General features: G+C 37.0%; 1 protein-coding gene across 1 annotated transcript in view; it reads right to left on the minus strand.

Annotated features, from left to right (window-relative positions):
- The window catches only part of ar (androgen receptor), a 123617-nt gene that overhangs the window by 13039 nt on the left and 86436 nt on the right, over positions 1-24142 (minus strand). The window lies entirely within an intron of this gene.

Here is a 24142-nt window from a genome sequence, read left to right on the forward strand (position 1 = left end):
ATTTTACAGTCAGATAAAATGAACAGATATGCATTTTTCTTGACAAGAACAAATTATTCTTGTTTTCAGGAAAAATAAATCAAAATTAAGCATGTTTTTCCTTAAAACAAGTAAAATAATCTGCCAATGGGGTAAGTAAAATAATCTTAATCCAAACTGAAAACAAGATTATATATCTTATTCTTGGTTTGAAATAAGATTATTTTGCTTACCCCATTGGCAGATTATTTTGCTTGTTTTAAGGAAAAACTTACTTAATTTTGACTTATTTTTCCTGAAAACAAGAAAATAATTTTTACTTGTCAAGAAAATGCTTTTTGATTTAAGAACTTTAAGATATTTTGACTAGAAACAAGACAAAAACTCTAAGTAAGAACAGTATTTTTTGCAGTGTGGTTAGTGCTGGTATAGTGCTGGTCTGGCTGGTGGACCAGTATAGTCATGCTGTTATCAAGCAAAACGGAGCTGGTTTACCAGCATTTAACACATTAATGAAGTAAAGGAAAAACATTACAAGATTAAAACATGATTTATTGTAATATATAATTATTACTTTGTATTTTTACTATGCTAATTTTGCTCCTTCTTTTGAAAGTAGAACTGAAGTAGAACATTAACTGTTTATATTATTAATAGTAAAGTTTGAATAACAAAGTAAAAATTCAAACTGGTTAAACGTTTCAAAGGATTTGTCTCATGGTTCAAATGGCAAAATAATAGCATAAACATACACAGTTTGTTCAGTAACAGGGGTTATGAGAAGAGCTCTTTCAATGCAACAGTTAATAACAACTTGATAAAGAAAGTTCAAAATTGAAAGTTGCTGTTTTTAAAGACTTTCATGTTCATTTGGGAACTCGCATGTCAAAATACAGCTGTCAGTCACTGATTCCAAAAAGTGTACATAGTAAAATGTGTCATTGCAGTCAGGAGCATGAAAAATTGTAGGCAATAGAGATAGCATGTACTTTCAACCATTGCTTAAAGAGAATTAATTTAACCAAAGTCAAGGGCCAAGTGCCCAACTAAAGGGAACACTAATCACCATATTGGTGACTCCAAACAGACTTCAACAACTTTTGTGTTTCTGCTCATCTCATCTCTTCCTCTTTTTTTTTTTTTTTTTTTAATTCTTGTTTTTTCTCCTATCTTCACTGATTGCTTGTTAACCGCAGGTGTCAGCACTAATGGTAAATCATCACTTGTAGAGTAAATCTACTTTATTTCACTAACTGCAACATTGCTTCAGCATTACTTTTACTCTCTATAGATTGGGACAATATGAAAACTGAGCTATTTTTTACACTGAGGATTTTGCTGTTTGCTGTGTGCATCTAACCAGCAACATTTTCTTTTCTGTTGTCTTGGTATTTTTATTATTATTATTATTATTATTATTTTTTAACTATGAACACACACCAAAAAATTTAATAACACATACACAAGTTTTGTTTCGGTCTTACTGGGATCATATCAGCACACAAAACATGCCTTAGGCTTGTCAACCAGCACACCTGCTTCACACGCTGGAAACCAGCAACCAGCACCCCATGTTGGGGACCAGAAAACCAGTATCCCATGCTGGTCCCAGCATGCAATATATACCCTATACCAGCAATGATGGATTTTTTTCAGCAGGTAAAACATAAAGAAAGACTAGGAAGCATTATATAAACATCAGAAACATGTGGCCTGGTTTGGTCTTGGAATGGGTTTTGCATCCATTTCCAAGCCTTTTGCAGTCCATCACTGTCACATCCACACTGAAAGATCATCATCAATTCATCTACAAATGGAAAATATTCCACAACACTGACAATCTACCAAGGTTAGATTCATCCCAAGAGCTGACTGAAAGATTCTGCAGGAAGTGTTCAGGAACATGAAGATGACATCAAAGGATTTACAGTGTGTTGGCTCAGTCAGAGTTCAAGAGTCAAGCATCCTAAAGAGACTGCATTACTTTGCACTGTACAGATGGCATACACAAGGAAGATGAATGTAAGGCCATCTGTTACAAAGCTGAGCTGGAGCTGTAAGTGGACCTGAAATATGACATGTTCTGTTAGAAGGAGTGAGCAAAAATATAATGAGAAAAAAGACTAGACTGTTTGAGAATGACAAATTACAAAAATTACCAGTGGTTTTTAAAGCTATAAAAACATTTTAAAAGGACATTTTCACTGTTACTACCCATGAATATTCTTAAAATGAAGATCAAATATTTTTTTACTAGGGCTAATGAGTTGTGAGTAATGAGTTAACGCACGTGATTATATAAATATGTATAAAGTCATTAAAATTCTTTAACAGTTCATGCATTTATCTAATGACTGTTTAGTGCCCATGCTCAATACACAGACAGACATACATACAATACATTTTTTTATTTAAGTTAATTATAATGACTACCAACATACCCACAGCCCTACCAATAAAAGGAAACTCTTTGCATTTTAATATAAGAAAAAACTGAATTTGTTTTCTAATAAGCACATGCCCGAATGTCTACAAAGGCAGGTTCTGACATATTTAGCAGATAACAAATTTGTCTCCAAAGAAATGCAAAGTAAAACTGCACAAACATAAATTCCCATACAGCAGAGCTCCCATTTACCAGTAATTTATAAAAGACCTAAATGGAAAAGTCAAATCAAAAATCAAAACCAGATGGAACGTTTAGGGAAAATAACATGATTTTGGTTTGTGTGGTGGAATTTGATAATCATCATATCATTTGTATTGTTTATAGGAACAGTAAAAGCAGCTATAAATCTGCTTTGTCTGCTGATTTTACAGAGGCACACACACACATACATATACTGTACCATTGAAATGTGTGGGGTTGGTTAAGATTTTTTTTAAGTTTTAGCAGTCTTTTATTTTTTTCAAGACTACATTTATTTGATAAAAAAATACAGTAAAAAGTGTAATATTGTGAAATATTATTACAATTTAATATATTTTTTTAATATATTTTAAAATATAATTTTATTTATATAATCCTTCGTCTTCAGTGTCACATGATCCTTCAGAAATCATTATAATATGCTGATTTGTTGCTCAAGAAATATTTCTTATTTTTATTGAGAAAGCGTACATTCTAAAAAATGCTTGGTTGTTTCAACCCATGGTTGGATCAAATATGGACAAACCAGTGGAGTGCAGTGGTGTTCTGAAATGAGGAGGCACGTTTTTTATTTATTTATGAATCAATGTAAATTCATGTGCATTACTCTTAACGTTGACACATCTTCCTTGTTAAATAAACATTACATTACATCAAAAAAGAAAAAAGAAAACAATTCTATTTTGTAATTTTACATTAACAGTGTATTGTAATAAATGTTCTATTTATCAAAACCAAGTCAATCTCATCAAGTTAGTGTTTTAAGCATTTCTACATTCATTCCAAAATAATAACTAAAGGCAATAATAATTTAAACAATATATTTTATTTGTGTATTGATGTTTTTCTTTTTAATAGTCATCTTAGGCTATTTTGTTGAGATTAACAGTCTGTTAAACTCATTTTACAAGAATAATAAATACAAAAAGGACTGTCTGGATTGAGTATTGTGCATTTTTCCCCTTACTACTATTTTTATTGGTTGTTTAATAATTTTAATGGAACTGGAATCATTAGGCGGAACCGGAAAATTTCTTACGATTCCAAACCCTAGTTACACTGTCAAAAAAAATTCAAATTTTACGGAAAATAACTGATTTTTGTTTTTACGGTCATTTTCTTTTCTTTTAAATTATACTCAAAACTCAAATCAATATATGTAAATGAACAACTCGGCTGTTATTTTATGTATTATGATATTAATGAAAAATTACAGTAATTAACATTTTTTACAGGAAAATTGACTATTTTTATACAGTATTTTTTCTGTTTTCTTAAATTACAAACAAATGTATGTAAAATTACAAAAATAATCAGTAATTAAACAGTAACAAATCAGTTAAATGATAAAATGGTCAAATGAATAGCAGCCACAAACCCCCCCCCCCCTGAAGAATTAAAGTAAAATATCCTAATTTAAATAAACCGAAAAACACAGTCATTTTACAAGTATTTCCTGAATTATTACAATCAAATAACTTCACTGTAAAAAAATCCTTTAAAAAAACAAACAAAAAAAAAACAGTCAATGACTGGCAGCTACAGCTGCCAAACAAAAACTGTAAAATTAAAGTAAAATATTCAAATTTAAATAAAGTGCAAACATTTTCTTTAAATGTTAAAAAATTATTTTATTTTACAGGTATTTCCTGATTTGATTCAAATGACTGGCAACAACAGAACATTAAACACTAACAGATCTTTCAAGATCTCAGCATCTTCACTTATTATAGTCTAGACTTTATTTCTTTTATACAAAAGTACTTACTGAGAATTAACAAAGATTTAGAAAAAAAAGTTTGCTTTAGTTGGGCTCTTGACCATTGACTTTTTCCATGTTAGATTTTCTCTGACTGTTTTAACTGTGTGATTCTAATGTACATTTGTTGTAGCAAAAAGTGCAGGAGAAACTCTGATCAGATGATTTTGAGAAGATTAACTGTTAATTTCATATGATTTACTGTAATCTTGTGGAATCATATTATGATAACCTGGTATTCAGATTTTTAAGTCATTATGCAGAAAATGTTTTCAGCCATTTTTCAGCACAGAGACATCAATAATCAACATATGAATCTCAACAATGGTGACAATCAACAAAGCTTTTTTGTGACGTTGTGAGTTTATCTGATTTTTTTTTTTTTTTTTTGTCACCATTGTTGAGATTCATACGCTGATTTTTGATGTCTGTGTGAGTCTGCATAACCTTGACACAACATTTTCTGCATAATGATTTAATAAAATTGTTTTAGTGTCATAGCACTGCAGTAGTATTGGCATGTTTAATTACAGCTAATATTAAACAATTCAGTCAGAGACCAGGACTCTAGTATCAGTGAATCAGATCACTTTATGATGATCATACCATCACTTAAAAAGTGACCAACATCATTTGATCTGAGTTTTTCTTGCTTTTTTTTTTTTTTTTTTGCTATAACAAACATGTATCAAAAACACACAGTTAAAGCAGTCAGAGAAATACTAATGTTGAAAAGTGTCAAGGGTCAAGAGCCCAACTGAAGTAAGCACTGACCACCAGAACGGTAACTTCAAACTTTATTATTTTACTCAATAAAACATCAACATCTAAACCTCTGTTAATCCTCAATAAGAACTTTAGTATAAAATAAAGTCTGGATTGTAATAAGTGAAGATGCTGAGATCTTGAGAGATCTGTTAGTGTTTTTTATGTTCTGTTGGGATTTAAAGGGGTTCGTCTGTATCGTCTGTTTTGTGGGTCACCATTGTGCTGGAGAGTAGAGCCTGTGCTTTAGTCCAGGATGAGCCAGAAAACATTGATGTTAAGCTGCATGTTGCTTTATTTCAGAGGCAGTAACATATAGTTATATTAATTCATTCATGTGTGCTCTTTCTGGTTAAATACAAGAGATTCACATTTTACAGTCAATGTGTTTTGTTAGTAACAATTCAGGATATACGTGTAAAACAGTGTTTTTTCTGTAAGAGTGTTTTGCACTTTATTTAAATTAGGATATTTTACATTTATTTTACAGACTTTGATCGGCAGCCATTGCTGAAAGTCATTTGACTATTTTTTTTTTTTTTTAAGATTGTTTTACAATGAAGGCGTTTTATTGTAATAATTCAGGGAATACCTGTAAAATAACAGTTTTTCTGTAGAAAAATTTTAATGAAAATTTCTGTTAAATTAGAATATTTTACTTTAATTTTAAGGTTTTTGTTGGCAGCCGTAGCCGACAGTCATTGACCTTTTTTTTTTTTTTTTTTTTTTTTTTTTACAGTGTATGAGAGGATTTAATTGTGGCACTACACCACTGTCAAGTTTGTCAAGAGACTGGCACAAAATCCACCTACAATCATTCTATACATTTAAAGATACTTCCACATAATGCAGGCACCTAGAGAAGGAGCTGTACCTTCCTTCTAAACATACCTACACCTACAAACCAAAGCCTTGAGTTAAACTGTCTCCAAACTTGAGATTTTCAAGTCAGTTTCTGTCTGTAAACTCCCAGTGGCTCTTAAGTGAAGTTTATACAATTCTGAAGGGGGATAAGATTATGAGTCAAACATTAATACATCAAAAAAGAGCAATGAATAGGCCACAGTCCAGAGTCTCAGTTGCCTACTTAGAACCAGAAAGATTACTGTTTTTATTTTGTTGTTTTTTTTCCACTCAAATAAAAAAACAGAGTTCATGTGTCAGGGGAGGAAACAGGGAAAATGTGTCATCTGACACACCACACTTTTCAGCATCTCTCTCTCTTTCTCTCTCTCTCTCTCATACACACACAAAATGCACACATTGGGCCACCGTTGCTAAACGTGTGACACTGCTCATCGCTATAGTGACACCATGCCTGATAATTACAGCCCTGATACCCTGCTATCCCCTGAAGTGCCATAAACTGCTGCTGAAAAAATAAGAAACCAGTTTTACTGTCATTATAGTTCTTTAAAATATAGAACCTATAAACCAGCACCTGCACATGTCAGGGGTAACGGTTAAAAATAACACTTAGAAGTGTACACATAACACTTTTTTCTTTAGCTTCTGCAATAATAACTATTTTCAGGAAATTATGTCCATCTGTCCATTATACCCATTCTGCAAAAAAATAAATAAATAAATAAATAAAAAATAAAAATATGGCCAAAATTATTTTAAATATATGCTAAATGTATGAAGCTCAATGAAACATTTTTGAAATGTAAAATATAGTTTCAATCTTCATATATATAAAAAATATATATTTCAAAATTAATTTCAGGGACAAGGTTTAGGCTAAATGCAAATGTGGATGGATTAGAGAACAAAGCTAGATATTGTATACACCATTTAAAATTTGTTAGAGGAATTACATTCTGAAATACAATGATCAGCCACAACATTAAAGTGCCCCTATTATGGATTTTTGAAAATTACCTTTCATGTAGTGTGTAACATAGCTCTAAGTGAATGAAAACATCCTGCAAAGTTTTAAATCTGAAAGTGCACCGTATATAAAGTTATTGTCTCTCAAAAGTAAGAGTCAACTCTTATTCAATTAAATGAGTCGTTTGTAAAACGAATCCCAAGCCGTTTCATTGTGACATCAAGACAAAACATCAGCATATTGCCCGCCCACTTATTGCACATGCAGACAGCAGGGAAAATGCATATTTTCAACAATACCACAACAGTACAATCTTTTGTTGTGTTTTACTGACGACTGCTTCTCAAACCTCTGGGAGTTAAACGCAGGATTCACAAAACACTTGGTCTTAAAATATGCATCAATGCCCAGTTTATTTGGACCAGCTTGCTCCTCTGAATCTCAAACTATAAGTATGATTAATAATTGATGTTTATATTTTCTAGCGATCGTTCAAAATTCTTAGTTTTGTATGTTATGTTGTGTTAAAGTACACACTAGTCTATATGTCTCCTGCTAACCGGCTAACTTACATTTCTGTAGTTCTATTCAGATGTGGGTCTAATATTGTCTAAAAATTTGTCAATTAATGCAGCTTGTCTGGCTTATTACTTGGAGTAATGATCACGGATGGAGCATGACTTTTGTTTACAAAGTGCAATGTACGATTTGGGCCGGTTTGGTGTGAGAGCGCATTGCGGGTGTTAAACCCTACAATTGCGCCACAGCTGTTCCCCTGTGTGCTTCAGCACCAAGTAAAAGAGCTATTTTCCTTGCTAAAAGAGCTAAACGTGTGTGACCCTGCGTCTGTTTCAAGATGTCATTCCACCCGTGCGTGACTGGATGCGGTTGTTCCGTTGCCAGCTGATGGCCACAATTGCTGTATCATGTGCCTTCAGCACGCTGAATCAGCCTTTGTGGATTGTTCATGTTCTCATTGTGGGAACATGACTATCACAGACTACCTCTGTTGTGCCGCTGGTCCCGTTGGCTCGGAGTCTGGGAGCCTGGCTAGTGCTTCCCAGCCTGTCCCACTGGCTCCTCCGCACGATCAGACTCGGCTACCCGATTCAGTTCGACCCGGCGTCCCCCGATTTTCAGGGGCGTCCATTTCACTCGTGTTACTGCGAGCAATACCTCTGTGCTTCGGGCGGAGATTGCAGTCCTACTGGTGAAGGACACAATAGAGCTGGTCCCTCCAGGCAATATGAAGTCAGGGTTCTACAGCCCCTACTTCATTGTACCCAAGAAAGGCGGTGGGTTATGGCCAATCTTTGACCTGCGAGTCTTGAATCAGTCCCTGCACAGGCTGCTGTTCAAGATGTTTATGCAGAAACGAATTTTCCAATGCATCTGTCCCCAAGATTGGTTTGCAGCGATCGACCTGAAGGATACATACTTTCATCTCTCGATTCTCCCTCATCAGAGACCCTTCCTATGGTTTGAGTTCGAGGGACAGGCATATCAGTACAAAGTCCTACCCTTTGGGCTGTCCCTGTCAGCCCCCGTCTTTACCAAGGTTGCGGAGGCGACCATTGTTTCCCTCAGAGAATGTGGTGTTTGCGTTCGGGACCTGATGCTCAGTCACCTCAGCCAGCTGGGTGTTCAGGTCAACTGGGAAAAGAGCAAACTCGCTCCTGTGCAGAGGATCTCTTTTCTCTGGATGGAACTGGACTCGGTCAACTAAACAGCGCACCTCACCGAGGAGCGCATCCAGTCAGTGTTGAACTGCCTGAGTTTGCTCAAGAGCAGGACAGCGGCCCCACTGAAATCATTTCAGAGGCTCCTGGGGCATATGGCATCCACAGCCGCATTGCTTCATATGAGGCCGCTTCAGCACTGGCTTCACGGCCGAGTCCCGAGATGGGCATGACAACACGACACGTTCCGTGTGGCCATCACACCGAGCTGCCGTCGTACCCTTACTCCGTGGTCAGACCCTTCATTCCTGTGGGCAGGAGTCCCCCTGAAACAAGTGTCCAGGCATGCTGCGGTCTCCACAGATGCCTCCACCACCGGCTGGGGGCCACGTACAACGGGCATGCAGTCTCGGATTTGTGGACGGGGCCCCAACTGCAGTGGCATATTAATTGCCTCGAGTTGTTAGCAGTATGTCTTGCGCTGGGCTGCCTCAAGGGGCTGCTACTAGGCAAGCACGTGCTGGTCAGTACAGACAACACTGCGACTGTTGCATACATCAACCACCAGGGCGGTCTACGCTCCCTTCACATGTCACAACTCGCCTGCCATCTCCTCTTATGGAGTCATATGAAGCCATTCGTGCCATTCACATCCCAGGCGTGCTGAACCGTGCAGCTGACGAGCTCTCACGGCAGCCTCCGCTTCCAGGAGAATAGAGACTCCATCCCCAGGCGGTCCAGCTGATATGGCAGAGTTTCAGGGCTGCACAGATAGATCTGTTTGCCACTCCAGACACAGCCAATGCCAGTTGTTCAACTCCCTGACCAAGGGCACCATCGGCATGAATGCACTGGCACACAGCTGGCCCCGGGACCTTCACAATTATGCGTTTCCCCCAGTGAGCCTACATGCACAATTATTGTGCAAAGTCAGGGAGGACGAGGAGCAGATCCTTCTAGTTGCACCCTTCTGACCCAACCGGACCTGATTTCCAGAACTCATGCTCCTCGCGACAGCACCTCCTTGGCCCATTCCTCTGAGGAAGGACCTTCTGACTCAGAGATGGGGCATTCTATGGCACCCATGTCCAAACCTCTGGAAACTCCATGTCTGGTCCCTGGATGGGACGCCGAGGTTCTAGGTGACCTACCCCAGTCGGTGGTAGACACCATCACTTCTGCTAGAGCTCCCTCTATGCATTGAAGTGGAACCTGTTCATCGAGTGGTGTTCTTCTCATCAGGAGAATCCCCGAACTTGCTTGGTCAGGTCAGTGCTTTCCTTCCTGCAAGATGGGTTGGAACGAAGACTGTCTCCCTCCACCCTCAAGGTGTATGTTGCCGCTATTGCTGCACATCATGATGCAGTTGATGGTAAGTCTTTAGGGAAACATGACCTGATTGTCATGTTCCTGAGGTGGGTGAGGAGACTGAATCTGCCTCATCCTCTCTCTATACCCTCTTGGGACTTGTCCCTGGTGCTTACAGCTCTCCGGGGACCACCCTTTGACCCTTCAATCAGCTGCGTTGAAAACTCTGTTCCTTAAGACAGTTCTCCTGGTTGCATTGGCCTCCATCGAGAAGGTAGGGGACCTGCATGCTTTTTCGGTCGACGAATTGTGCCTGGAATTCGGCTCTGGTGATTCTCACTTCATCTTGAGACCCCGGCCTGGATATGTGCCCAAGGTTCCTACCACTCCCTTTAGACACCAGGTAGTGAACCTGCAAAAGCTGCCCTCGGAGGAGGCAGACCCAGCCCTGGCTTTGCTCTGTCCCGTCCACGCTTTGCACCTGTACATGAACAGAACGCGAAGCTTTAGGACCTCAGATCAGCTCTTCATCTGTTACGGAGGCCAGCAGAAGGGAAAGGCTGTCTCCAAGCAGAGGATGGCCCACTGGATAGACTTAGCATATCGGTCCCAAGGCATGCCTTGCCCGCTCAGGTTGACAGCTTATTCCACCAGAGTAGCTGCTTTTTCGTGGGCGCTGGTGCACGGTGCCTCACTAACAGATATATATAGAGCTGCGGGCTGGGTGACACCCAACACGTTCGCTAGATTCTATAGCCTCCGTGTAGAACTGGTTGCTTCCCATGTGCTTGCCCCTAGTGGCCAGTAATGCTTGGAGCCACCGTTCTTGTGTCGGCTTGCAGCGCTTATTGCTCTAGTAAGTTCCCCGTCTGGTGAACCCTGTTGAGTTCCACTGCCACCCCTTGCGGCCTCAGACATTACGGAGTGTCTGTCACTAGGTCAAGCACTCGTTACTTCACCTGTGCTAGGCTGGGTGCCATATGTTGCGACCCCTAAGGTGGTCCCATATGTTTATATTCCACGGTAGTCTCCCTGCCTCCCTGTAGTGTCTTTCCCTTGGCAGAGTCTGCTCTGCCATCCCTGCCAGGTGTGTCTCCCCCTGTTGGCTGGAGCCATCCCAGGGACTTCCATATGTGCACTGTCCACAGCCAGTCCATATGTGTATCCCACATAATACTTCCCTTCGGGTAGGATGTGGTCTCCGCAACGTCCCCTAGTGGTAAACTTTCCCAGGGTTATCCAAGTCCTACTGATTGGGTCATGCAGAACAGCAGTAGACTCTCTCGGGGTAAGCCCGGTCCCATTCACCCAAAGTGCGGGGGGATGCTGAGGCTTACGCTGGGCGCTGGAAGGGTCAGCAACTGTGGCATTTTATTAGGAATCCCAATTCGTCAGTTCACTCCTGACTTGCGTCGAAAGTGACCGACTGAAAGGGAAAAGGGAACATCTCTGTTACATATGTAACCCTCGTTCCCTGAAGGAGGGAATGAAGACCTACATCCTGTCGCCACAGTTCCTGTGCCACCGCTGAGTGCGGGCCATGTGCTCGTCTCCTCAGCAAAGAGTGTGAGTGCACCCGCTTCCGCATTTATACTCATGCTGGTAGGATGCACAAAGGATTGGGCCATCTAACCAGTCGGAGCAGTGTAGGCTATCGGAAAGGAGGGGTTTAGACAGACTGATTCTTCAAACTGCTTCTAAGGAATCGTTTACGAATCATTGAGAACTGAGGTGAAATTAAATGTATATTATGAGAAAACAAAAGTGTTTTTTGACCTTGCATGCATGTAAACCTTTTGTAGGAGACTCCCAAAACAATATTAGGAACCTTAAAAAAGGCATAATAGGGGTATTTTAAAACCACCTGCCTAATATCATGTAGGTCATGCTGCCAAAACAGCTCTGATGCATTGAGGCATGAACTCCACAAGACCTTTGAACGTGTCCTGTTCAGAGGTCTGGCACTAGTCAAAGTTTTTTTTTTTTTATTCAAACGTGTTATATGTTCATGTATTATAGACAACAAATAAAGTTTTTTTTTTTTTTCAAATGTGACATGGGCAATATATGCTGGGCTACACATAATATATATAAATATATGTTTTCAAAAATATTGTAAAAAATATATTTAAGTACATATATTTTGAAATATATTAGCAAATATATTTTTTTCTATGTGTAATGTTTTTCACCTTCTCTGTTTGTGCTGGGGTTTTTTTCTTTTTCAATTCTTTTTTCAATTTATGTATACATTTGAGTTTATATGTATATTACTGTTCTTCAAGTAATGAGGGTATTGACAGCACTGGCTTTTCTGGGCTACAATCTTGAACAGTTTTCTTATTGCCATGAACCTTGTCCCCTTTTTTGTTTCCCTTGCCTAAGTCAGTCATTCTGCGTCTGCTGTTTAGCTCCAGCGACTTTTCTTTTGTATTTATGTTATGACTAAAAATGCATTGCAAAATATACTTTAAGTTAGAGATAATTTGCTTATTTTAAATAAAAATAACTAAATAAATGTTATATTAAATAAATCTGTTATATTCACATCCATTTTACAGATGCATTGACCCACATGACACAATGTCTCATAGCATTTACAATTAAAATGTTCTTAAAATGCTCCTGCCTAAATATTACACTAAATCCACAAGCATAAATTAATACCAATGCAATCAGTTATTCTCTTAAGTCTAAATACTGTGATTGTCTACAGGCTATAGCCAATGAGAAAGCACTCTGTTTGCTGTAAACAGTCTTTTTCCGGCCAGAAGTAACTGAAATTACTGTCATATTTTCACATTATATATGGTACAGCAAGGTAAAAGATCTTAAAGGTCCCGTTCTTTGTGATCCCATGTTTCAAACTTTAGTTAGTGTGTAATGTTGTTGTTAGAGTATAAATAAAATCTGTTAAATTTTCAAAGCTCAAAGTTCAATGCCAAGCGAGATATTTTATTTAACAGAAGTCGCCTACATCGAACGGCCAGTTTGGACTACATCCCTCTACTTCCTTCTTTAATGACGTCACTAAAACAGTTTTTTGACTAACCTCCGCCCACAGGAATACACAAGAGTTGCGTTTGTAGAGTGTGTTTGTCGCCATGTCGTCGAAACGCTGTTATTTTCATCCCGCAGTCCAATCACCGGGTCTGATTCCGGCTCAAATTGATAGGGTAAAATTAAAGACATGTTTACAATAACACACGTTATGGTAAGAGGCGTGACCTTTCCGGGCAAGATGCACTAAACTGCTGTCGAATCACAACACAGGAACCGCTGGCACAATCAGAACTCGTTACGTATTTCTGAAGGAGGGACTTCATAGAACAAGGAAGTCATCAGCAGTCATCAGTCATCAGTTTTTATGACAGTGGAAACAGCGGTATACAGATAAGTAAATTATTAATTTTTTTATATACATGTTATATTGCACACTATAAACACAATCAAAGCTTCAAAAAAAACACGAAAAACGGGACCTTTAACTTTTATCATTTTTAAGAATTCAACCATATAATAGTCTATTCTGAAAGAGCAAATTGTGGCCCATTCTGTTTTATATATTACATTTAGAAAAGTATGGCTAAACTTTGCAATGAACTAACAGACAGGATAAAGGGTTTTTACATTACGGGATACACCCATTAGTTAATAAAATCATTCATCGTTGATTACAGTGTCCCTTCCGCTGAAAATGATATATGCGTGTTCACAGTCAATCAAGACTGTACATTATCACAAATAAACAAATCATTACTATTGAGTTTATACAACCCAAAAGAAGAATGTGCACACAGCTCCTGACTGGTGTAAGTCCTCTAGTTACTGAAGTTCCTCTGAGGCCTGCTGGCATCTGCAAGAAGGCAGCTCTTTGCTATACTGTATTGCCACCATGAAGAATGAAGTGAATGTAATTCTGCGTGAGTGTGTGTCTAAATGATTTCCTCTTTAGATCGGCGTAGCTTTACAGCTTGTTTTACTGAGGATTTGGACTGTTCAGCGTGTAAAAAGATAAAAGATTTCCAATATTTCCATTAACAGGTTTCTACATTATCTTCCCTAAGTCCTTCAAAATCATCTGAGCTTTAGGTCATGTGTAGTTTTTATTAGAAGCTGCTGAAAGTTTTATTTAAAAAAATAAAAAATAAAAAAATCCATCACAGTGATGGGTTGTCTCTACCCTGTTTCTCTTTTTGTCTCTCTATTTTTCTTCTCTTTTTTCCTCTCTCTGTTCAGCTTTTTACACACCTTATCTCTTAACCTCCCCTTCTTAGGCAAAAAGAAGATTCAGTCAGATTAAGACTAAAGCAGTAGATTTCAGGGGCCCTGGGGAGAGAGATTACCTGTGCTTCGTTGCTTGGCCTGTCTCTAGGACACCACGTCCTGTTAAAGACCAGCAATACTCTGATCATTTTGTGACTCACAGAGCTTTACCAATACACATTGCTTTCTGTGTCACTGCACACAAACAAACACACAATTTGTCTTGGTCAGAGTAGTGGGACAGTGAGTCAATGTTCTAACAAATTACATTTTTTCCCTGACAAGAGGAAGCAGAACTCAAATTTCGGATAGTTCCGATTCTGCTATCTAAGCCCTGTTCATACATAAAATATGCACACCTGTGTCCGAACATCAATTGAACTCTATTGAAACTTTATTACTTGGTGTAAGAATTATTTTATTTGATTATTATAAAAAATTCTTTAACATTAGCATTTTGCATTTATCACAAAAAACGACAAGCCACTTGAGCCTGTGTGTTATACCAGTTTCACTGCAGAAAAAGGGATTCTTAATACCCTTAACCATGGTGAAATCAGTCTTCTTGAGGCACATATACACTTTAATATAACTCATGCACTTAAAAAAGTATACCAATCTAGACTGAGAAAAGACGTCTGAATTTTCCCCTGGAACGCCTCCTGAAATGTTACAAAATCACTCATATTAAAAGGCTGAATAAGAGCCAACCACATCAAATGTACAGTTTAATTGTTTAATGACTCTGGATAATTGGTGTAATGAAAGATGTATTAATCTGTAGTGTACGAGTTTACAAACCAGAGAAAAAGAGTATAGAAACTTCATTGAGAGAGACATTTATAGATCTATTGTACTGAGAGCAAACAATCTGTTTAGAAATTTTCAAAACAAAATCAACTTTGAATTTTTCAGAAAACTTAACTGTTTCAAGTTATATTATTAATAGTGTTATCAAAAGTAACACATTAACGCATACAAGTAATGCGTTTTTACATTAAATTCATTCATTTTGTTCTGTGCGATTTAAAAAAAAAACTATAGAGTGAAACCTGATAAATTCAAGCACCTGGTAAATTAATTTATTTATAATCAAACCCAAAATGTTTATCAACATGACGGTGCATAAATGATCACAGATATGTCATTTTTAGGTGTACTACCCCTTAAAACCTGAAACGCTGTTTGTGCAAATAAATGAGAGGAGAGCTGATTTAAAGAGTGCTGCTTCAAGAATTTGCAGTGTCATCTACACAACATGCCAAACATAATATTAATAACACATGGACCTGCTAATTATAAGGGAGCCTGGCTGATTCTGGCTGATAGAGATAATTAATTTCATTTATTGGACATAAACAAAAAGAGCAGATATTATAAATCTACACTACTTTTGTGTAAAAAAAAATTCTAAACTAATACTAATAAACTAAAAGTTTTGATGCTACAAGTGAATTTAATAATTAACAGTATGGAATGTGGGTAAATAATTTGTTTTAAATATGCAATAGAAAAGATTACACTGTATTTCAATGAGGGGGAAAAAAAATGCTCATAATAACAGAGAAAGGACATCTGGGATGCTGCTGGTAGATTATCATGTAAAAACCCCAATTACCGAGAAAAAAGTTGAGAGAGTGATATATTAGCTGGCCCTATCATACAAGTGTTTTTTTGGTAGTTTCAGCCTGACACACTTACTGTATCATTTTCATGTCCTGCACCACTTTGTTTAAATAGCAAATGCATTTGCATCCATTTGTGCACCCAAGGGCATGCTGGTCTGAAAACGAGCGTTGTGCACCTGCATATAGGAGAATTTTACAAACGCGCTCTTTAAATAACAAAAAAATAAAATAATGTGCCATTGACTTTAGACCAGGTTTCAGTTGGTCAATGGTGCAGTCTATTTCGGTTGCCTCAAAATAGCAACTTGCCAACATTGCGCCTGAACACACCTCATTTTTAGAAAATTTATTAAAAAAGAAAAACTGAAATATCACATGGTCCTAAGTATTCAGACCCTTTGCTGTGACACTCATATATTTAACTCAGGTGCTGTCCATTTCTTCTGATCATCCTTGAGATGGTTCTACACCTTCATTTGAGTCCAGCTGTGTTTGATTATACTGATTGGACTTGATTAGGAAAGCCACACACCTGTCTATATAAGACCTTACAGCTCACAGTGCATGTCAGAGCAAATGAGAATCATGAGGTCAAAGGAACTGCCTGAAGAGTTTAGAGACAGAATTGTGGCAAGGCACAGATCTGGCCAAGGTTACAAAAAACTTTCTGCTGCACTTAAGGTTCCTAAGAGCACAGTGGCCTCCATAATCTTTAAATGGAAGATGTTTGGGACGACCAGAACACTTCCTAGAGCTGTCCGTCCGGCCAAACTGAGCTATCGGGGGAGAAGAGCCTTGGTGAGAGAGGTAAAGAAGAACCCAAAGATCACTGTGGCTGAGCTCCAGAGATGCAGTCGGGAGATGGGAGAAAGTTGTAGAAAGTCAACCATCACTGCAGCCCTCCACCAGTCGGGGTTTTATCGCAGAATGGCCCGACGGAAGCCTCTCCTCAGTGCAAGACACATGAAAGCACGCATGGAGTTTGCTAAAAAACACCTGAAGGACTCCAAGATGGTGAGAAATAAGATTCTCTGGTCTGATGAGACCAAGATAGAACTTTTTGGCCTTAATTCTAAGCGGTATGTGTGGAGAAAACCAGGCACTGCTCATCACCTGCCCAATACAGTCCCAACAGTGAAGCATGGTGGTGGCAGCATCATGCTGTGGGGGTGTTTTTCAGCTGCAGGGACAGGACGACTGGTTGCAATCGAGGGAAATATGAATGCGGCCAAGGACAGGGATATCCTGGACGAAAACCTTCTCCAGAGTGCTCAGGACCTCAGACTGGGCCGAAGGTTTACCTTCCAACAAGACAATGACCCTAAGCACACAGCTAAAATAACGAAGGAGTGGCTTCACAACAACTCTGTGACTGTTCTTCAATGGCCCAGCCAGAGCCCTGACTTAAACCCAATGGAGCATCTCTGGAGAGACCTAAAAATGGCTGTCCACCAATGTTTACCATCCAACCTGACAGAACTGGAGAGGATCTGCAAGGAGGAATGGCAGAGGATCCCCATATCCAGGTGTGAAACACTTGTTGCATCTTTCCCAAAAAGACTCATGGCTGTATTAGATCAAAAGGGTGCTTCTACTAAATACTGAGCAAAGGGTCTGAATACTTAGGACCATGTGATATTTCAGTTTTTCTTTATTAATAAATCTGCAAAAATGTCAACAATTTTGTGTTTTTCTGTCAATATGGGGTGCTGTGTGTATATTAATGAGGAAAAAATAAACTTAAATGATTTTAGCAAATGGCTGCAATATAACAAAGAGTGAAAAATTTAAGGGGGTCTGAATACTTTCCGTACCCACTGTATATATATAAGGTATATATATAAGTTGTTCCAGACTTGTATACAATTCTTTGTTCTGCTGTACACAAGAAGAATGTTTGTACCCAAGCAGACCTCGCCCCACATTGACTACCATAGTAAGAAAAGAAAAAAATACTATGGAAGTCAATGGGGGGTGAGGGATGCTTGGTTACAAAGCATTCTTCCAAATATCTTCCTTTGTGTACAGCAGAACAAAGAAATGTATACAGGTCTGGAACAACTTCCACAAAAAGAAGAAAGGGTAACACTTTATTTAAAGGTGAAGCAGTTACTGAAGTTACATGCACTTACTATAGACCTCTTAAGTGCCAGAGAAACAAGCACGCCACCATCTTTATAATATTGTCTTTGAACTTCCGTTTTTGCGGCAACGCTGTATAAACAAGATATTATTTGGCTGAATTATCCCTTAAAGTAATGCTAGATGCTGATCTAAAAAAGGCAGAAATAATTAAACATCCAATACTGATTGATATTGCTAAAAAAAAAAAAAGAAGCATTTTCTATGACAAAATTATGCAGTTGTTTCAGATTGTTTTCATTTTTTACTTTTATATCTTTTTAGAAAACAGATGATGGGATAATCTCTGGCCTTTTTGGATCACGTACTTCATTACAAGATATAACTTTGCTGTCCACTAAAAAAAAAAAGTAAGGTGGAATCTGCATATTTCTATACTTTGGGTTATGCGCTAAACCACAGTAACATTAAAATCACTACTGCTTTCCATATTCAAAAGGAACAAGGAGCTTAAAAATCAGCCTTCTGATGAGAAGGAATGATTTTGAGAGTGAGAGAAACCATGTAAAACCCATAGATGAACAGCTGAATCCAGATACACACTAAAGCTGCTAAGTGATTTTATTACTGAAACTAAACAGCTATTATAAAAAATAAATACAGCTGGTGAACGCTCATTAAAGCAAAACAGGCAAAATTATCTGTAACCACTTATTCTAAAACTGATAAGTCTAAAGCTACTGACATCTATGAGAGTAATGAACAAAACAAATAAACAAACTTGAGTACAAAATATGACTGTGTATTGTTTCTTGTGTTTTTATTATGACTAATGTGACGGAGGATCCGCCTCTTCTTATATCATGGTGGTTCAGGTGGTAAGATTAGGACATGTTTTGCACTTAGTTATCTATTGCTGCACAATCCAACAAAAATTAAAGGGTTTAGTAGTACATTGCTGACAAACAATTCCAAACCATATGGTCCAAACACTTCATCAACATGTCATCTATAGGACAACAGCATGCACTATGACTGACCACAAGGGTCAGTACTATACAGTGTCTCCTTTTGTTGCTGTATATCAGATTGATGTTCACTATCACATGAGTGCTAGAATAATTAAAAATTAACATTTGAAATCACATGTCATATTGGTCTAAGCCTTCTTACAGAGATGTCAACCAATAGCACCTTCAGCGTAAAGTCTCAATATCTTATATGAAATGCAGGATTCATGGGTAAACTCATGCCATCTTGACCATACTGGTTTGTACAACACAGATTATCAGCACAATTGTAAGATGAAAGTGCTTTCTGTAAATTAAAGTAAATTCACTCTCCAAAAATATGCTATTCAGAGACTGTTAACTGCTTTTTGTGTTTGTTCATGTCGCTAGTTTGCCACTGGGAAATTTGCATAGTCACATTCTCAAATCAAAACATGTTTATGTGCATTTCCAAGAACATTTAGTGTGGATTGAGGACATTTTATGATACTTGTGATCATTTTACATTGTTAATAGGGAAAGTTTAAGAGAATACTAATTAAATCAGCATGTGTCTGTCTCTTTGTGATGCAGTGGATGCTCTAAAAAATTAAATTAAAATATTTTTGGCACTTACAGGTTACCATAAAAAGCTAATGTAATGCAACAGAACAGAGAAGGAGATATAATCAATTTGCCAAATTTGGAACAGGAAGCATATTTAAAAACAACTCAGCACAGAATCTCAAAGGTCATCCTTCATGGGAAATGATTGAGGATTTAATGGTAACAAAAATGAAGACATTGTTAGAGAAATATATTACCAAGGTCATATGAAATAGCTAATCATTTTACTTAAGTACAAGTAAAGAAGGTGACACACGTAAAAGTTAAAGTTACCCATTAATAAAATACTCTAGTAAAACTTTATTAAACCTTTCATTATGAAAAGTACAAGCGGCTGATAGCAGAGCTGATAATAGCCATGATAACACAGCTGAGCGGCTGTGGGTAATAGCAGGGTGCTGGAGTCTGGTAGAATATGTAGGAGTCTCAAGCCACAATAGAATTAACAGAAATATTTTTTGAAAAGCAGCATTTAAAATCACTCATCCCAGAAGTGCTCTGGACAATGCATAATTGGTGGGGTTCCCACCAGAACTGAATGAACTCGCTGGCACGTCTCTGCCTCAGTAATAATACATCAGGATGTACGATGTCCAGGGTGATGCATGTTTTCCCAACATACATTTCAGTTGCTGGTTAATTATAGGTATAGCTCAAATCGTGTTTCTTGTTGAAGAAAATGTTATTTTTTTGACATTTTTTCCCTCTTACCCGACAGACAATAAAATAAATAAATGGCCACTTATTTAACAACTCATTGAAAGAGACACTGAGTTATATGTAGGGACCAGAATATCATATAGAAATGAGCTCTTTTCAGTTTGGCCAACCCAACAAAACATCACCCAATGCAAAACAATTAGAAAAATTTGCAACAATAATTAAAAATACAGTTAGTTTAAAAAGAAAGTCAAAAAAAGTTTGATCTTCCTATCGTATGTTATCCACAAAACAATGCAAACAAGGACAAAAGTGCTTATGAGCAATCATCTATATCAAACTCCAATATGTTTAATTTAAGTAATGATGGACACTAACAAAGTCCTGTTACTCCATTACTGTATTTTTACATCTGTACTTTTTCAAAGTATTTTCATTGTAGGAAACTTTTACTTTTGACTATTCCAGAAAAAAAAAACATGCCATTCGTAGCTATTTTGAAGTGAAGAAATAATATAATGTTAAAATAAAAATAGGTGCCAATCAGTTTCATTGGTAAAGCCCTCTCTCAATTTTCCAGCTCTGAGTTCTGTGCAGCGCTTTGCTTCCTCTGCTGTCTCATACACAACAATAATGGCCACATTGGGAGTTGTCCAGAAATGCACATTCACATTTTTTCCCTGCACACAAACAGTGTACAGCTAGTTTTGACATATGTATCATATAGCAATTAATAGTTGCAGCAATATATGGTTTGTGTATAGTCTTCGAACGGTCACAAGTTTTTCATCTGAGTTATGGAAAATGCAATGCATACTATACAATGCTAAAGACACCTACGATAAATAATAGATTTAATGCCAAAGTCTATAAAGATTCACATAAGATCAGAACATTTTATGCACTTGATGTTTTTTTAAAATGTACACACTTTAGGGACTGTTGGAACACAAAGTCCTTTGATGGTTGAATTATTAAAAAAAAAAAAAAAAAGAAAAAGAATTTTAGTAAATGTCAGATTATAAGTTGCGCAACACCACTTTTGTCAGCTATTTTGATTTGATGTTAATGATAATTGATTTTATATATGTTATAATTGATGTTATGGTAAAATAAAAAAGTATAAATTAGTCACTCATGATGGTTTGGATGTAACACTCTAAATGGATAAAATGGCTTTTAAAGACTGGATGTCATGCATCAAATGTTTAATTCATTTTGAAAATGTAATCTTCTTATATTGCATGGTGATTATTAAGAAGATTTCTTATTTGCAAATCATGCATATTTAATGTCTGCATCTGTTCAAATCACCTTTAAATGAAAATGATATACTAGTTGATTACTCATGATAACTCAATAATGTCAGATTGAGCTATAACCTTGAACTGTGTGCCTGTTAGATCCCTTTCTCATTTAATAGGTAATTTGGGGAGAAAAGAGCATGTCAAATTAATAAAAAAAAGTTAAAGAAAAAGGCAGTAGAAAGCTGTGAAGACAAGGAGAGAGAGCACAATTGTCTGCGATGTGTTCCAAACAGTATCATTTCTCTTTTATCAGGTTAACAATGTCAAAGTCTTGTGACAATTCATAAATGCATGCAACAAAATAAACAAACACAATATACACAGTACAATCCACAAACATACAGCTTGTGTCTGTAATTTATCATTAAATGCAGAGCTGTGTGCATGAGTGTTAAAACATATACCTGACTGCTCTTTTACATTTGTAACTTAACATATGAGACATACCAAACTGATGTAATTTGGACTATATTGACCTTATTTTAACGATCTATGCATATGGTCTAAAGAGCACACAGCGCAAGTGCACTTAGGGCGTGTCCGAATCCACTTTTGCTAGTTAAACGACGGGAAAAATGGTTGGTGCGTGGCACATGGTCCAAAAGTGTTGTCTCTATTAGGTGAGTTCCACATTGGCTGCAGCTGGATGCAACCGATTGGCGAGATTAGCCGATCGGACACGCCGTAAGTGCACTTGCGTCGTGTGCGCTTTAGACCATGTGCATAGATCATTAAAATAAGGCCAATATAGTCCAAGGAGGAGCTGAAAAGGGAGAAGTGAAGTCGGACACTTTCTGCTTCCCATAGTGACGCTCGCGCTGTGTTTGCATACTTTATCACAACTGAAGTGAAATAAATGCAATATTTGACTAATACACAAATGTTTCAGAGACATTTTCATTCAATACTTTATGTACTGCTTACATTAACAACGTAGACCCCACTTCATTGGTATTTAAATAATATTGTTGAACTTTATTCTTGTAACAAACATACAAGAATAAAGTTCAATAATATTATTTAAATACCAATGAAGTGGGGTCTACGTTGTTTATTGGTTTTATTTTGATAAAAATGGCACAATATAACATCACGACTACATGAAAAGAACTTTAACTGTTATAAAAATACAGATTTGTGAGCATTAGTGAACTGAAGTTTTCAGAATAAACACAAAAAACGGATCTGCTCATGTGCAAGGTTAAAGCGCACAAGCAGACCATCTACGGGACAAGCCAGATTCCACCAAAGCATTTTTATCTTTATGCATAGAATAATAATCTTTTATATTGTAATCATTTTATTTTTAATATTTGGCATGTTTGTGTGCTGCTGCACGTCCATGTGTGTGTAGCAAGCGGAGTGTACGCGCGTTGTGCACCTGTATATATATTTACAAATATTATGTGTATTCTCTCAATTAATATGCAGTCAAAGTCTACAGTATGCATAAAAATGAAGTTAAAATACTTCTAAATGGAGTACAATAAAGCACACGGTCTAATAAACAAATACTATCTACTACAAGACTATCACACTCAACTGTCATATCCAGAGGCATTCACTATTCCACTTTTAAAACTCAATAATGTAGTCAAAAAATCCCTAAATTAACCTGTGCAATTAACAGTTGTGTGGTATAATTATCCTCCATCAGGTGTATTCTTTGAAAAACATATTTTGTGCAATATCTTAACAGGGCGCGTAACCACTGATACCTAATCTAGCATGTGGTAAAAGACATAAAATACAATTTAATTGTAGATTGATGGTGTATGACACTTAATCACCAACAGAAATGTAATGATTTTAACAGCAATGTTTATAGACAACATTAACAAGTTAACATGAAGTTCTCGACATCCACTTCAAGGCCCTTTCCTCTAGACCTCTGTTCTCTCTATAACCGCAATGTGAACTCCTAATAATCTGTTGCTTAATGTTATATGTCATGATTTAAAATTTTGTCAAGTCAAACCTTGTTTTGAGAAACTGAGAAGACAAAAATACACTAACATTCCAAATATTTTAAAATATTATTATTATTTAAAATATTATTATTAAAATTATTATAATTATTATAATTTAAATTAAAATGTAGTTTATTCCTGTGATGGCAAAGCTGAATTTTCAGCAGCCATTACTCCAGTCTTCAGTGTCACATTGTCATGTATGTTTTAGGTTTTGTTTCATATTCATGTTTTCATGTCTTTTATTTTGAAATTGTCATAGTCATGTTCCTAGTTCATGCCATTTGTTTCCCTCTTGTTCATGTTTTTATTGGTTCATAGAGTACCTCAGGGATGACGCATTTTTGTAGGCAAAACCCGGAAGCGAGTTAGCATTTTAGGGCTTCCGGTTCCAACGCCGTAAAGTCTATGGGTTTTTTGAATGGGTTTTTGCTAAATCACCTGAAATAAGGTCTGTGGTTAACAAAGCCTCTAAATACTTTCACGTTTTGATCTATGACATAAAACACACCAGTTATAACCTGCTTGTGATTTTTTAAACCTTTATTGTGTCTTAAAAATGGCGGTTGCTAACAAAGTGCTAAAAGGGACTACTTCCTTTGGCGGGGACTTTAGACGTCATCATTAAAAACGGGACAT

The sequence above is a fragment of the Megalobrama amblycephala genome, linkage group LG4 (genome assembly GCF_018812025.1).
Source record: "Megalobrama amblycephala isolate DHTTF-2021 linkage group LG4, ASM1881202v1, whole genome shotgun sequence".
In the NCBI taxonomy this organism is placed as follows: Eukaryota; Metazoa; Chordata; class Actinopteri; order Cypriniformes; family Xenocyprididae; genus Megalobrama; species Megalobrama amblycephala.